This window comes from Dermacentor andersoni, chromosome 3 (assembly GCF_023375885.2).
Source record: "Dermacentor andersoni chromosome 3, qqDerAnde1_hic_scaffold, whole genome shotgun sequence".
Taxonomy (NCBI): Eukaryota; Metazoa; Arthropoda; class Arachnida; order Ixodida; family Ixodidae; genus Dermacentor; species Dermacentor andersoni.
Window position 1 is genome coordinate 76,401,816 of NC_092816.1, and position 6,000 is coordinate 76,407,815.

The following is a 6,000-nucleotide window of genomic DNA, read 5'->3' on the forward strand; positions in this document are numbered from 1 at the left end:
TTCCAAACAGGCCCTCAGACTTATTGGGGGCAAGGCAATCACGCACCACTTCATTTATTGGTTTCCCGCACACCAGGGTCAGATAAAGGGTGCTCCTCCCAACCTCAACGAGTCGGCTCACGGGGCTGCGCGTGAACTTGCCCACCGCGCTACCCTCGACCCATCGGAAGCCGACTTCCCAGAGAACAGGGACACGCCCTCCTCCTACAACGAAATTACTAAACACTACTATCTCAGCCGTAGAACCTACTTTGTTCCTCATCCGCGCCTCAATAGAGCTCAAGCATTAACGCTCCGTCTACTACAAACGAATACCTATCCCAATCCGTCGCTTTTACATAAAATCTATCCGGATATTTACACCAATGCTACCTGCCACGATTGTGGAGAAATAGCCACGTTAGACCACATGCTCTGGCGGTGTGCCCGGTCACACTCTATCATCGCTAACAGATCGGCCAGATGGGAGACGGTTCTCCGCAGCCCTCTTCTGGCTGACCAACTCTGGGCTGTCCAGCAGGCCCACGATGCGGCCGAGAGGCTCGGCCTTCCGGTTCCCACGTGGGAGCGGCCCGCTTCGTGAAGACTCACGACCTGCAGGACTTTATTAAAGTTTTACCATACCATACCATACCATTCGGGCCACGCGCGATATTTCAGTGGCCCGCTCGTCCTATAGGCCGGAATCAAGGCTTTTCGTGCCATACATTGTATTGCATGGATTTCCGTCTATTTGCTTGTTTCCTTCTCGTTGCTGTGTTACTGGATGCGGGACGCGCGTTCTCCGGCAACACTCGTGTGCAAGATTGAAAACGCTCTGCACAAACCTTTATATGCGAGAGCTTCACGCTTAAGCCGCAAACGCGTCGTTGCGTATCTCACCTGTCACAGTTGCACGCTGACACTGTTCCTGTTTTAACGATCCTGCGTGCTGTCAATTTTTCTTTAATAATCTTGCTTTTATCTCTGAATTTGACCCCAGATATACGCTCCCGGTTTGTACGTGCCCCAGGCAGTGCCGGAGCTGCGCAAGAAGGCGTCCTTCCTTATCCAGGAGCTGTTCACCTGCGTCATCAGCTCTGGAAGTCTACGCTGCCCTGCCTTTAACTGCACTGACAGGTGTGCGCCACGCACATGATTGCACCGGACAACAGCATTCTTGAAAGGAAGGGGAGGGGTTGGATGAGGGCGAGGGGGTGGGGAGGTGCGTGTGGTAATTTCACGATCGTCGGCATTGGAGGCAAACAACTCCAAGTGTTGCTCTGGAGCTACTGGCTATATAGCTGAAAATTTTTGTATACGGCGTGGCATATTTTGCCTCAGAAGTTTTCGGGATCACTGCATCAGCGAAAAGGCATGGTTTAGGCACCGCCCTCGCATGAAGCCTCGATGTTAGCGATCAAATATACATCAACAAGACTAAAAGCTGATCGAGTCAATTATTTGGCTGTTTTTCCACCGCGAATTTCATTGATCGCATACCATGTGATCGTGGTATGTGAAGACATCTTCTAATATACTTAGCACGCACTAGGAAAAAAAAACTTAGCGTCCTTTTTTTTTATTGACGTGATGAAAAGGAGATGACTCACAAATTTGGTGCCAATTGCACTGTTTTATGAGAAGGTGTGTTTTACACATGCTTTCTTCCGCACTCACATAATTCTCAAACTGGCACTCTCGTTCGTGCAACACATATATTTATACATAAATCCCACTTTGAATATACAGCTTACATATATACCGTATAAGCCCTCAAATGTGTTGTAGAACATGGAACCGCAGCATACCTTACGCGCATGTGTTAACCAAAGTGAACGCTAATGCAAGTGTCCAGAAAGGGTTGAGATAAGCTGCAGACGGGCGCTAATTATTTTGGCACATCTGCCGCTGTATTTGTTCGTGAACCATCTGGGCGCCCTGTCGATAGCCTACGAGATGAAATTTAAAATGTGCCGAATGTGGGATTTATTGCATTGACCACTAGTTTATGGTAATTGAAGCATAGTAAATTCTAAGTTTCAATTTCTGACCGTCTTTCTTGCTCTTTAATTCAGCGAACATCTGGCGCAGGTATTACATGACAGCTGTTTACATCGACACTGGCTAGCCTCTGTAAAAAAAAAAAGAATGATTACAAAGGAAAAAAATTATTATTGAGTCAAATACATTATAAAGAGACTAATGAATACAATTCATTCCACTAGCATCAGCGAATGGTCACACGACGCTTCAGTTCGCTTGAAACAGAACAAAACTGCAAATAGAATAATGGCAGTAGCGCTGCCTCGCCACAAATTTCGTTACTGATATTAAGACACTCTTTTCTCAGCTATTAAAAAAAGGATCTAAATTTTCTGTTCTTGCGGCGCACCTTTTCAACCCCTGGCGAACGCGAGTTCTGTTGCTCACGTATCATCACAATACACCTGCTGCAACGACCAGTGCTTACAACGGCATGTTTTCTCCACGTCTTTCCAGAATCGACAGCACCTACTACCGGCTCCCTTCGCAGCAGTGCTACACGTTCGACGTGAACGCCATGCCACGGCATGAGCACCCTTTCAAAGACTGTCCGAATCAGTGGGAGTGGGGTGAGTTGACCTTGCTTGCGACAATGAACGCCAGCATGCATACATAGAGTGCGTTAGCATAGCTTTCTGCAGCACATCGTGATATTGTATTCCACTATGTCAATCTATACCTCGGCCTCTGTTAGACGGTTTGAGCAAAGCATATCGGTCGTTTTCGCAGCACATGCCTGTCTTTGAGGACGTTTTCTGTAGAGCATTCGGTCTATATAGCAGATTCCCAGCCATCGCTGAATGCCGTGACGTCATCTAGAATAGAAGTAAAGCACTTATGCGGCAGCGGTTACGTTTTCTGTTAGGCCTATAGGAATCTCCAACAAACAAGTGATACTGAAGCCAGGGACAAAGCACCGTGATACTTTGTCGTCGAACTGAGACGAGGCTAAATAAAGTCTAGTGCTGCCCTTAAACTCTGATTTAACCAAGACGATAGAACCCGATAATTTATTTGTGAAACAATAATTTCGTTAAATTGTGACCACTCAGAACACTCATGTTGATAAAATTTTTGTGAAGGTAGAAATTGTCGACCTAGTGCACGAATTACAAAAGAATACAAAGAAAGTATCGTCCCCAGCAAAGCAAAATTCGCCACGAGAATGTAAATCCGTTCAATTGCTTGTAGAAAAGTAAGAAGAGCACAGTAAGAGTGGTGGCGTCTAAATGTCTCATGCACATGCACAACCACGCAGTTACAGGCATTCATTGAAGATCATGCAGAGGAGGACAAGACGATAGTTACTCAGTAGTGACGTTGGCTGCGCAAGGGAAGCAAAACAAGCTTACAATTGATACCCGTGTCACAAGGGCACCCACAAACTCCTTTAGGATAAGTGAACGCGAGACTTCCTAAGGGAGACCGACCTCAAGGAAGTTGCGGTCGTGTCACACAGACAATAACGAGGTTTTTTTTTTTTTTACAAGAATGTAACTTCTCATTATGCTCGTCGCTATTATAACTAACGCTCCTACCATAAAAACATTATTCAATATATTTAATGCGAGAAACAGACCTCACGTTAAAAATCAAAGTGCGCTCACTAAAGATACCAGTGCTGACAGCGACACTAGCCGCCCTGTGCTTATCTGTGTTTACCTTTGCAGCGTGGCGAGCTGGCAAACTAAAATAAAGCGCAACATTTCGTGCACGGTGACCTCCTGAGCTTTCCTTTTATTTTGTCTACTGTGCCGGTGTCATTCATGAGTGACCACACCTACCACTGCACGACAAGCACAAGTGCTATGTTTACACGAACCCGACGGGAGCGGGTTGAGTCAGAAATCGGGCTGACCGAGCAGGACGTGACCGCGCTTACACGAACTCGCTTCGGGCGAGTCTGAATAACGACGGCACACAGCGTCGAGCCGAGACATCAACGTGTTCTAACTGGGCTTCTGGTTCCTGCGGCCGTCTGCAACAGCTTTGTTTCGTGGGCCTTATTGCTACGATGAGGTTGCACTGCACAGGGCTTGTCTCGGCCTCGTCCTGATGTTATCCCCGCTGTCGGCGCCTAAATCGCGACGTACCAGTGTCCCCACGCAAGTCTTGGCGCTGGTGGACCCTACCCGTCCGCGCGTACGTGCACGTTGCAAATGGGTCGGGTTGGATATACCTACCCCATGCAGTCGGGCTGATTGAGCCCGACTCGACGCTTGTTCAGCCCGCCCGGCTACTGTTTACATGAATAGGGCAGGCATATTCAAGCCCGACAAGACTACTCGACATGAATCTGTCGAGTTCATGTAAACACCCTGGAGAAAGGAGGAGGAAGTAACTTTATTGCGTGTCCTGCGAGTTGGTTGGGAGGGCCAAAGGCCCCGCCTAGGTAACGGCCAGGAGTTCGTGGGTCTTGGCGGCATCCTCAGCCCGCGGGACGGCCCATAGTTGATCCTCGAGGGCGGGGCTGAGCAGCGCGGCTTCCCAGCGCGTGCGAAGGCTGTTGCTAGAGGCCGCGTTCTCGTTATTTTTATGTATTCCTCGGCATTCCCATAATATATGCTCCAGAGTGGCTCTGGATTCGCATGTGTTGCATTTGTCCGTTTATATATATCCGGATATATGAAACGAGAAAAACATTTCGCCAGCGGCACAGGTTGAGAGTATTGTGCAGCGAATAATTGTTGTTGATGTGTACTTGAAATTTTATTTAATTCCATATAACTCCCTTCAGCCATCGAGACAGATCACTGATCTTCCTTGACCAAAAGCTCCATTAAAGTACCTTAGCGGAAGGGTGACTGTGTGACATCGAGTGCAACTCCCTCGAGATATAGACGACGGAGTTAAAATGAGTTTGCGGGTGCCCGTTTGACAAGAGTATACCTGTAAGTCGAGCAAACATGCCCATATTAATTTCGACAAGAGATGCTGGTTGCGACGAGCAGCCGCAACAGTTACCGTAATCGTGATCAAAGAACATCACTCGCGCTCTCCCAAACAGATAGATGACCGACACTCAACCAGCGTGGCGCAGCTTCGCTAGAGGCAGAATTCATACCAACACGCTCAGAATCATCGATCAAAAGCAGCCAACGAGACCAGTCATGATCATCTGGATACCAGCTCCCCACGGCATTCCTAGCAACGAGATCGCCAACCACGTGGCTCGAGTTTTGACCCGCCGAACCGACGACGAGTAATGCGAGTCCAAACGCATGCATCCTCCAGTCTCGTACCAAGACATAACACAACATTACAAGCTGACCCGCAAAACATGCCTCCCCCCTCCCCTCCTCCCTCTTCACAAACACACACGTCACTACCTAGAGAGCAGGAGAGATTCTTCCGAGCTCTACAAGTCAATACGTTCCCCCCACTGTTACGTTTCGCCTACAACGCGCGGTAATGCCGGCGCGAATGCAACGGACGCCGGGGCTTCGTTCAAAGCGGCGGACATTTTGGCCCGTGCGACGCCGCCGCAACGCTTCCCCGCCAAGCGTGTCCAGGCGTGTTTCAGTGCCACGTGTCTTCGTGTGTGCGTGTGTGTGTGTGTGCCCTCGCTTGTCAAAGCGCGGCAGCCGGGGAGCGGAGTTCCCCGAATGAGGAGCCTGGAGGTCTCTCGGCTCAACCGTTCGCGCCGTCGTGTGGGCGGGTTGGCGATGCGTCACTACACTCGGTTCAGCAGGTCTCTCGGCTCGACCGTGCGCGCCGTCGTGGGCTCATGCTCCGCCGTCCCGTGACCTTCATCCCGTGACCTTCATCCCGTGACCTTCCCTTTTGGACCGCGACGCCGAGAGTATAAGAGCAGCTGCCCCCGGACGCCAGGAGGGAGGCTCCGACTTGTACTGTTGAGTTACGTGCTCTCCCGTCTCTCCACTTCGGTCGACCTGACCGGCCGCTCTTTTGCTATGTTAGAATAAACAAGTTGTTCTGTTACCAGTCTTCTCATGCTTTGCCGGGACCTTCGGA